Source organism: Vombatus ursinus, unplaced genomic scaffold (assembly GCF_900497805.2).
Source record: "Vombatus ursinus unplaced genomic scaffold, bare-nosed wombat genome assembly UNPS02000749.1, whole genome shotgun sequence".
NCBI lineage: Eukaryota > Metazoa > Chordata > Mammalia > Diprotodontia > Vombatidae > Vombatus > Vombatus ursinus.
Window position 1 is genome coordinate 22,856,145 of NW_020940527.1, and position 11,435 is coordinate 22,867,579.

At 42.0% G+C, this 11,435-nt stretch overlaps 1 pseudogene; it reads right to left on the reverse strand.

Annotated features, from left to right (window-relative positions):
- Positions 1-406: 406 nt before the first annotated feature.
- LOC114042258 lies at positions 407-1,200 on the reverse strand (annotated as a pseudogene).
- Positions 1,201-11,435: the final 10,235 nt, after the last annotated feature.

Consider the following 11,435-nt stretch of genomic DNA (forward strand, 5'->3'; position numbering starts at 1 on the left):
GTAATTTCCATCAGCTCCCATGATTTAACTATTATTCCCCCACAGATGATTCACAGGCACATACCCACATCACCAATTGCCTATTGGATATTTCAAACTGGATGTTCTAGAGACATCTTAAACTCAACATTTCCAAAAGCATTATCTCTCCCTTCAAACCCTCCCATTCCAAATTTCTCTTTTTTCTGTTGGTGACAACACCATCTTTCCAGTCTACCAGGTTCATAAACTCAGCATTGTCCTCGACTCCTCACTCTCTCTCACCCTATGTATCTAATCAGTTGCCAAATCTTAGCAGGTCTACCTTCCAAACAACTCTCTCATCTGACCTATTTTCTTTACTCATACAGCTATCTTCTTTTTTTCTTACAACGATAAATTTTTATTTTTCAATCTTTAAAAGTTCTTAGACAGATTCTTGAAATGGTGGTTCATAGCCATCAGCCCTTTCTACTTTTGTGCCCATTTCATCTCCTGAAGGTTTTCCAGAGCCACCACCTTCACCATGCAGTTCCATTAGCTTTCCCAATTCAAATTTGGGCTTCATGAGCATCTTGACTTTTCAGACAAATACATCATGGAGAGGGTAAATGGACTGGCAAGCCTTTTCTATGCCTTTTCCAATGCTGTGTGGACTAAGTTTATTGACAACTCCGTTCAAGCCATTTGTCTGCATCTCTTGGGTCATGATCTCCATCATTTTCTTACGAATTTGACGGAACATTTCATGCTGGGTATAAGAGGTCTTACGGATCTGATTGTTGTGCTTTTTGGTAAAACCAACACAAAAGAGACAGAGCAAGGACCCATCGATAGTTCTGACATGAACATGGGCTTCAATCATGGTCTGCCACTTTTTGACCATGGAGCACATTTTGTCCTGGGTAAGGTCCATTCCATGGAAATTAGTCAAACAATTTTTACCCTGAACATCTTCAATAATTAACTTGAATTTACGAAAAGCAACCTCATCATTCTGCAGATCAGCAAGGCTCATTTCAAAAACTCGACCCTTGAGACTGTCAGAGGCAATTTTTGTTCCTTGGGTCCTTATAACCAGTGTCTTGTCAATAGTGCGAATGTTGAACATAGCTGGTGCTTTTACATCATACCAATCTTTCTTTGAAAATGGATCAACCACTTTCTTCTTGGTTCCTTTTTGCCGCCTTGGGTGAGGCGCTTGTTCTTGCCCACCACCATGATCCTGCTCTCCAGCCATCTCCTTATTTCTGGTCCTCATCCCTCTCACCTAAATTATTTCAACTGCCCCCAGTTGGTTCCCTTGCCTCAAATCTGACCCCATTATAGCTGATTCTTATACAATGCCGCCAATATAATTTTTCCTTAAGTGCAGATCTGACCAAGTGACTCCATTCAACCAACTCCAGTGGTAACCTATTGCCTCTAGGATAAAATATGTACTCCTCTGTTTAGATTTTAAAGCCATATATGATCTGACCCCAACCTATTTTTCCAGCCTCAAAGGACACTTCTCTCATTCCCCAGGTATCGTGCTAAGCATCAGGGGTACAAATCTGCAATCCAGTCCACTTGGTCTTCTCTGTTTCTCAAACAAAACTCCCCTCCCATCTTTGTGCTGTCCATCCCTCAAGCTTGGAATGTACTCCTTCCTTACCTCTGCCTCATAATGTCCCTTTCTTCCTCAAGCACCATTTTCTGAAAAAAATACTTTCCTGATCCCCATAATTGCTACTGTGTTCCCTCCCAAACTACCTTGTGTTTACTTTGAACACATTTGTATTTCTTCACTTTGTATTTATGATACACACACACATTTTCTTTTTTACCAAATGAGGTAATATTTGTAAAGCACTTGGCACATAGCAGGCACTATAAATGCTTCCCCTCCCCCCACCCCCCCATATGAGTACTTCTTGTCTCCTCCATTAGAATGTAAGCTCTTTGGCAAGTAATAATAGTTTCATTCTTTGTATTTGTATTTCTAGAAGCTAGAATACTACCTGGCACATACCATGAACTGAAGACGTGTAGGCTGACTCATATTTATTAAACTGAATTGACACTAGATCTCGAGTATCCCAGAGCAAAGTTCTAGGAGTCACCCTGTCCCAAAGGACAAGCTGCCATGAATTTTTTACCAGGAAGGGATTAGCCAATAGCTGGGATTTACACAAAGGTATCCAGCTGGCCCTACCTCTTGCCCTCTGTCTGAGCTCTGAGTTGGAGTTTCTGACCAACTGGTCAGTATGACTTTTAATTTATTTCTAAGCTTTCTAGGGGGAGGAGTGTGCTAGAGCTGCTTTCTTAATTATATTTAAGCCTATTGGTATAATGAAAACCTGAGAAAATCCAAGTCAAGGATTTTATTCAAGAATTACACTATAAATGTCCTTTTTGCTCCGTTTAAGAAAGGAAATTCATGCTTACAAAGTAGATGTAATGAGTCAGCACAAGTAAGGAACAAGAGGGTCGGGAGCAGAGAACCTAAGCTTTAGATCTGGCTGTACCACTCGCTTGCTCTGTGACCCTGGACAAATCACTCAACCTTCCTGAGCCTTACTTTTCTCCCTGTTTTCACAAGGTTGGACCTCAGAGGCCATCTGGCCAACTTAAGGGTGAATCTCCTTGACAGAAACTTATTAACGAGCTGGTACGATGGTCAAAATCAAACATGATACATTTTAAAACATATTCATCTAAAGTCCTATACCCGACTTAAAAAACAGAATGCTCAAATACAAAAGATGAAGCTTGGCTAGATAGTGGTTCAGTCATTCAGCCAATAAGCATTTACTAAATGTCCTTTATTTGCCAGGCATCGTGCTAAGCACCAGGGGTTCAAAGAAAAGGGAAAAAACCAAACCAAACCACAGTCCTTTCTATCAAAATTCTCATATTGTAATGGTCTAATAGAGGTGGAGGGAGAGAGAAACAAACATGAAAATAACTTGAGACAGAGAGCAGACAGACGGCACTAGCAGCCTGGGGGGGGGGGCCAGAGAAGATCTTCTGCAAAAGGTAGGATTTGAGTCGAATCTCGAAGGAAGCTAAAGAAGCTAAGATGGAGCATGCTAGAGTAGCTGGATTTTAGAGTTTATGGAGAGGAATGCCTCCTGCATTGCTTTCTGCCTCTTAGAATCCCCTAGTTTCTTTCAAGGCTCTATTCATCTGGCATCTTTTTCTTTCCCAATCCCAAATTTGTTTTGCTTGGCTATCCATGTTTTAATAGGGGTTTTATTTTTCTTGCTTTCTCAAAAATGGGGGGATTGGGAGGAGATGGAAGGGAAAGAATGCAGACTCAATAAAATTGAATTTAAAAAACAGAAGATAGTGATATTTAGTATTGCAAGGCCTGTCATGTAGAAATGGGAATGGGTTTATTCCCCTTGGGCCTTGAGGGTAAAACCAGGAGAGCTGCCTAGAATTGGAATGAGCTGCTTTCAAGTAGTCTGATGACATCTGACCAAGCTGGAAGGAACCTCAAAGCCCATCTAGTCTAACCCCCTCATAAGCAAAGAGAGGCCTAGGAAAGTAAAATGACTTGCCCAAGATCACTCAGGCAGTGAGCATCTGAGGCAGTACTTGAACCCTCTGACTCCAGAGCCAAGGTCCTTCCCCTGTACCAAATAACCAGTTGATGGTGAAGAGGAGATTCATGTTTGAGTTAAGGGATGGGCTCCCTGCTTCTCCCTACTGCTAGTCCCTTTCCTCTGAGATAACCTTCTACCTGCTCTCTATATCGTGTACATACATAGCTATTTGCATGTTTCCCTCAATGGACTTTCTCCCTGAGGCAAGAGACTGTGCTTTTGCCTTTCATGATATCCTCAGCTCTTTGCGTAAGGCCTGACATAGTAAGCATAGTAAGTACTTGCTAAATACTTGTGACCCTAGATGAACTCTGATTCTAGGAACTTATGATTTTTTTTAAATTCAATTTTATTTTCACTTCTGAATTCTCTCTCCACCCCCACTTCCTCCTCCCCATCTATTGAGAAAGAAAAACAAAAACCATTACAAATACATAGAGTCAAGAAAAACAAATGCCCACATTAGCCACGTTTTGTGTGGGGGGGGCGGGGTGTCTGCTCTCTAAGTTCATCAGTTCTCTGCGTGGAGATGGATGACACCTGTTTCTTCATGAGTCCTCTGGAATTAAGGTTGGTTGGTATGTTGATAAAATTAGGAACCTATGATTTTATGGACAATGACCAACTACTTCCCGAGAGGCAAAGGACTTTGAGGACAGGATCTGTCAAAAGGGAAAGTAACTGGACAATAGAGAGACATTTCCCGTTCTTTCAAAAACGAGAAGACGAAGCCCTCCTCAGTACATAAGCTGCTAGTTTCTGTTCCCAGGGAATTTGCAAAGGGTCCATCTCCTCGGGGAATTTAAATGCATCAAGCCAAGTGAGTCCCTTGGGTCCTGATATTTCTCTTGGTCCCAAGTATTAAGTGTAGGACAGATCATCTAAGGGATTTGTAAAAAGCTAAAGGGAGTTAGGGAGACTATCTGAATTAGTACATTGTCACCATTTGGTTCAATTATCCCCAAAGAAGACACGGTCTCTTGATCCTTAAGGGGGCAAAACAAGTAAGATGGGTAGTTTTGTGTTTCATTTTACTTTTTGTTAGTTAACTTTTCACGTGGTTATGCCTTGCCTCCCCAAATGGTGAGCCCCTTAAGAATGCTTAGTTCACCTTTGCAGCCTCAAGCAGCAGCCATAATAGAGCCACAAATATTTTGGGTTTTTTTTGTTTTGTTTTTGGCTAGGCAATGGGGTCAAGCGACTTGCCCAGGGTCACACAGCTAGTAAGTGTCAAGTGTCTGAGGCCGCATTTGAACTCAGGTCCTCCTGACTACAGGGCCGGTGCTCTATCTACTGTGCCACCTAACTTCCCCATGCCTCAAACATTTTTACAGTTTTTGCGGAAAAATATGCTGTGGACCAAGTTCAGGAATGAGGGAAATGGCTATCTATTGGCTTGTACCAGTACCTCTTGGGCTATTCATATGAAAACTCAAAGCAATGAATCTTTGCCTTCTGTTGGGGAAAAAGTCACTTGGATTTGTTGTCTCATCCCAGAGTATTTCCCTAGCTCTTCTGCCCATGTGGCAAACATCATAAGGGCTCAGTAAATATTTGTTTATTGATTACACCAAGCATAGTACTTTACACATAGTAGGCATTAGTAAATGTTTGTTCAATTGAATTGATGATGGCCTACATGGGCAACATGGCCAGGAAGGCCGACCCCTTCCACAAATGTCTTTTCCTATAATCCTTTGGGGTAAAAATGTTTGGGGGAAAAAAACCTAACCTAACCTCACTGAACTAGAATAGGGACTAGTACCACCTTAACTCTTCCTACTATTTCCCAACTTAAAACATCTAGATTCAGCATCTCAGAATTGTGGGTTAAGATTCTGAAGTGTGAGTGGAGGTTATGCTATAAAGTACTCCTTTGTGGAAAAGGATTCAACCCTACTGCCCTTCTACAACTCCTCTCTGCTATGACCCTGTCTTACACTTCCCATAATAATAATAGCTTTATAAAGCTCTTTTTATCCTCCCAATAGTCCTGTGAGGTAGTTGTTCTTATTAACCCTAACCCATTTTACAAAGGAGGAAACTGAGGCATTGAGAAGTTAAATGACTTGTCTAGGGTCACACAACTAATAAGTACCTGATGCAGGAATTCCAACTCGGGTCTTCTTGACTCCAAGTCCTGGGTTCTATCCACTGCGCCACCTACGCACTATAGTTTCAATGGGATTCTGGGCCAAGCTTCTTTGGCTCCCTGGCCCACTCAGCTGAGCCAGCTCTTCTTGGCAACATGCTCTTCAGTGGGTCAAGTCTTCCATTTTTACTTTGGCAATTAATTATACTTAGCATTTCCTGGGAACAAATAAGTCATTTCTCCTTATACTGCTAATATCAAGACATACAAACTCATACATTGAGCCCCAATACAAATCTCTCTTCCTCCTCAACCACCCCTCCCCCAAATAACCCAGCCACCTCTCTGCTGGTTTCTGCTGTGAATTCAGGGCGGATTAACCCCTGAGTTTTACTTATCAGGCAGGGCCCTCTGGCCACCTGAGAGCCAGAGGATTAAGCACAATGTGGGTCACTGATAGGAAAAGGAGAATGGGGTGATCAGAAGTCTAATCTAGAAGTTGAAGAGGTCCTTAAAACAAAAACATCACGGACAATTATCCATCCATACAGTGGAAATGGGAAGTAGGAGTGGAGGGATGGAGGGAGGGGTTGTCAAAATTTCCTAGACTAGCAGGAATTGTTTCTTCCCAGCTGTTGCAGGAGGTGGGGCTCAGTGCTATCCGTTTTCCCCCCTGCTCTTAAAATGAATGCAACCTCTCTCACTGGATTCTGAGTCAAAAACCCAGAGCATGAATACCAGCTGTACTATCTATGTGACTCCAGGCAAATTGCTCCACCCCTCAGCCTCAGTTTCCTCATCTGCAAAATGAAGAGGGTTGGTCTTGATGGTCTCTTCCTGCTTCAAATCCTATAGTCTCATTATTAAGGCTGAAATCCTACATCAGAAAAAAAATGTTCAGCCTATTTATGAAACGTGTTTACATTTTAATTCCCAAAGTCAAATGAATAATCTTCTGACTTAATTCTGGACACTAGTAAATGAAAATATATTTCCATTTTCCCAGTAAGTTCCTCTATTTACATGGAGGAGCTAGATTCAGTAAATATTTTTCTGTACTAATCAACACCTATGGTCTAGTCAACAAGCATTTATTAAATGCCTTAATATGCTCTAGGCACAGTGCAAAACAATGAAGATGCAAAGAAGGGCAAAAGACAGACAGTCCCTGCTGCGGAGGAGTTCACAGTCTAATGAAAGACACTACAGGCAAATAACTATATAAAAACAAGAGATACATGGGATAAACTGGAGCTAATCAACAGAGAAAAGGCACTTGCATGAAGGGCAATCGGGAAAGGCGTCTTGAAAAAGTGGGATTGTAGCTGGGACTTGAAGGAAGTCAGGAAGGGACATGAGGAGAAAGAGAATTTCAGGCATGGGGTGGTAGCTAGTGAAAATAAAACAGAAGATACTAAACAATCAGCCTTGAAAACAGAAACACAAATAGAAGTACTATTTATGAATTTACTTGCTAGTCTCCTATTACAGATGCTGGTCATCATGAGGACAAATCAAACACGGCAGCTTAAACAGTATGAAGTTGTATAAAAACGGTGGGCTTGGGGTTAGGATTGACTATGAATTCTAATACTGTGTCATGAGAAAGTCACTTATGTCTCTGAATCTCAATCTCCATCACTTATAAAATGGGGATGATAATACATTAACTACTTACCTTAAAGATTGTCATGAGGAAAGTGCCACATAAACCTTAAAAAAGGCATATAAGTGTGAGTGATTACCATTACCCTGGAAACCATCTGCCCATCCAGATCCAGCTAGAAGACAAGAAGCCTGTCTGAAATGCAGTGAAAGCCATCTAAGAGTAACAACCTCATTCCACGATGCACGATTATTCTTTACTTGGCATTCTCCCATTTTAACAATTTTGTGCGTGTTCCAATCTAGGCACATATGTGTATGTGTGTATATGTGTATATAGATATATATGTGTATGTATTATAGGCATATATGTGCATATGTATATGTGTATTATAGGTATATGTGTACATATATACAATATACTTACATCTATATATGTATATGTATACATATATATATTTTTAAATAATGGAATAGATTATTTTACAATTAACGTGACTCATTTTCCAAGGTCAATTCCCACTAACTTAGATTCAACTCGAGTGGCCTAACTGGCAAGGCAGATTATTAATGCAAGTCCACAAAGCAATCTGTCTGATGAATGCAAAAAGGCTCAAGGCATTATTTATTTTCCAAAGGATTCTGGGTCCAATCTATCTTGTTGGTAAAGTAGCAAAAGAAAGAACAGACCCTGCTCAGTGGTGATACAGTATCCTAGACCATTCTCATTCAGTTTCCATCATGTGTCACCCAGCCATAAAAGTGACAAGTAAATAAGGTCTCAGCCAAGGGACAGGGCTGTCAGCGCTCTCTTCTTTTTTTTTTTTAATGCTCCCTCACCCTTCCCCAAAATAACTCGGGCAGAGCTCTATTTATATCACCCAAGTGTAAAATGAAAACTGGCCCATTTCAGAGCAGAAAGCTGAAAGCCTGCAAACCCCACAGGCCATACTCTACACCCTAGCATTCTAGCACTCCCCAAATGAAAAGAAAGATGAGATGTTGGAAGAATTCCAAGGCTTTTAACAACCCACTTAATGAAAACCCCCATTAGAATGCATGGCAAGGACCCACACCATTAAAGAGCAGTCATTTGCTGAATGTGCCAAAAAAGGTGGGGGTGGGGTGGGGAATAAATTGATTAGTGCTGCTGCTGGACCACAGAACTTATGTTTCAAAAATATATTTCCCAAGGTCCTCAGGGAAATTAAGACCACTCTTATCCCCTAGATAAGGGGATCTGAGCTCTGAATCTGAGTTCTGCCAACAAGGACTTCTTCCTGTTTTCTTTCGCTTAACCCTATGCTCCCTTTCTTAAGGGATTTTGGCCACCCAGACACTAGGGAGACAAGAGTGGAACCAGCCAGCACAGGATTTAAAATCAGAAGGCCCTGGGTTCAAGTCCTGATGCCAACATTTCCTAGCTATATGTTCTTAGACAAGTCATTTCTCTGACACTGAGTTCCCTCACCCTTAAAGTGGAGATTACAATTCTTGCCCTGCTTACCTCACAGGGTTGTTCCGGAGTAAGTAAACCCCAAGTGTTAAGTAAAAGAGGGGATTACTACATGAGGTGACTAGGACCAGCCCTAGCTACTCTAACACAAAAAGTCAAATAACAAGAGTCCGTGAGGTTCATAGGGCACAGGCTTCTCTAACTTACGCCTTCAGAGTGGTCGTGAATTAAACTTGTTCTGATGAGCCCCAGAAAGCAGAATTGTAAAGCACTCAGTACAGTGTCTGACGCATAGTAAGGCTATATAAATACTGGCTATATTGGCTATTATAATTATTATTATTAATTAGGAGCAATGGGTGGAAAAGGTATAGAGGAAAGACCCCAGCCTCACTCCCTTTCTTAGAGCCTGGTTTCAAATCCTACCACTTACAGTGACCACCAGTGTGGCTGTGGGGAAATCAGTTAACCTCCCTAGGCCTCAATTTCCTAATCTGCACCATGACAGAGTAGGTCTCGATGACCCCGGAGGTCTCTTTCTGTTCCAGAGTGATGATCCTGTGATTTTACAGGGAAGCACATTTTTGCCAGATAGGAGGGGAGACAAAATTCTCCCTAATAATTGGTACTGTTCTGAAGATAAAACTGGGGCTGCCTTGAGAGGCAGAGGGTCTTCAGACCATATTAACAGCTAACACCTTAGATACAGTGTTAAGTTCCTGGACAAGGACTGTTTTTCATTCAATCTTCATATACCCAAAGTCTCCTACAAAGTAGGCGCTTAATAAATGTTGGCCAGATTGGACTGGATTAGAGTGAATTAGTTTATCAGCTCAATTTCCCCTAGGAAGTGGGGGAGGCACCCAGGGGGAGTCATGGGAACTGGAAGAAGTGAAAGGAGGCGGGGTCAGGCAGAGGGTGCCGAAGACCGACCAAGTTCACAATTTTCCCAAGGCCTGCACTCTCGGGCTTTCCTGCTCTGTCCTGTGACCTTGCTGTACAAACTGTGCCTTTCTTTAAAAATCAAAACAAACAAAAGCCAATATTAAAACCCAGCCCCTAGGAGTAACAGAAAGAAGGAAAAAAGTCCCTGTACTGATCACTCAGGTGGGGAAGAATGAAATCTCTGCTGAGTTGCAGCCATATGCATGCCAGCCAGGTAACACCTGATCTCATTACTTCAGCTGAGCCTCGACCCACCTGGTCATTTCAAATAGACACCTAATTGTATCCATTTACCTTACCTTAGATAGGGCCAAATTAACCCCTAAATTAAACAGCTTAATGGCCACATTTCTTTCCCCTAAATTGCCACAAAACTAGTCTTCTAAAAATTAGATTTCAATTTTTATCTTAGGGGAGGGAAATTCTATTTATACAGTGATGTGATACTGATACCTCTCTGACAATACATTGTCAAGCTGGTAGAGTTCTTTCACAATCCTTTTCAGGCTGTGACGTGTGTACATCAGGATGTGCTGGGGGCACTGTGTGTGTCTGTGTGTGTGTGTGTGTGTGTGTGTGTGCGCGCGCGCGCGCGCGCGCACCCCAGCAAGGAGGCCTGTCAACAAAACCTAGAGATCCTGGAATTTGCTTTTTGTGCTGTTCTACCCGTCTTGTCCCTTTCAGAATTTTCCACGGAAAATGTCACAGAATGATACTGCTGGAAGGGATCTTAGAAGCAGACAACATCTAAATCCCATGCCCATTCCTCCCTAATCTTTGTTTCCTGTGCAGTGGAAATATCAGTGGATTGAAAATCAGAAGGTCTGGGTCTGAATCCTGGTTTTCCTATATACATGACATTGGGCAAGTCAATGTACTTCTCTAGGCCTCTGTTTCCTCATCTGAAATATGAGAAAATTGGATTGGATTAACTTTAAGATCCTTTGCAGATCTAAATCCCACAGTCCTACTTAATGGCTTCAGCTCCTCCATCACACAACGGCAGAGCACGGGACTAGAACCCAGGCCTTCCAACTCCAAGTCCAGTGTTCTGTTCCACAAACTGGTTGATCTCTTGGCCCATTTGTTGCTCAGGGCTTTGCTCACTCACTCAGCTATCACATTTGCATTTGTTTTGAGCAGAACGTTTTGAGCAGAAGTTTAAAAGACCCAAAGGAGTGAATCTGTAACTGTGGATGGCCACTGAGGTGTTAGTGGAGAAAAAAATTAGGGACGGGGGCACTTTCTGGTCTCCACAAATTATTTCAGGAGAAGAAACTCTGCTTTCAGCCTGATTCCCCTCCACTGACCAACTATTTAAATAACATACAGACACCTCGGAATCCCTCTAGACTGTAGCAATCATTATCTCTACCTTGTGCCCGCCAGGTACCAATCTGCAAGGGGAAAGGCAAGACCTAGGAAATCATAATGCACCAAGGACACTTTCATGGGCCCCAAACTGTAATTCAAGAAACCAAGGATGGGGTTCATGACCTCACATCAGATGTGCCCAGACTCAGGATACTGCAAAAACAAAAGTAACATGAAGTTGAAAGTTTCGTGGGTAACCTTTCACAAAAGTGCTGTTTTCACACATCACCCTCCCCCAAGTCACAGAGGGTAAGATGAAAACTGGACTTCAGAGAAAACTGTGCCACAAAAACAGCACAAATGCAGGATAGAAGCACAAATTTGAAGTGCACACCAAAAAATACAACCAAATACCCTGCAATGGCACTTTCCTCTAAGTTCTACATGAAGG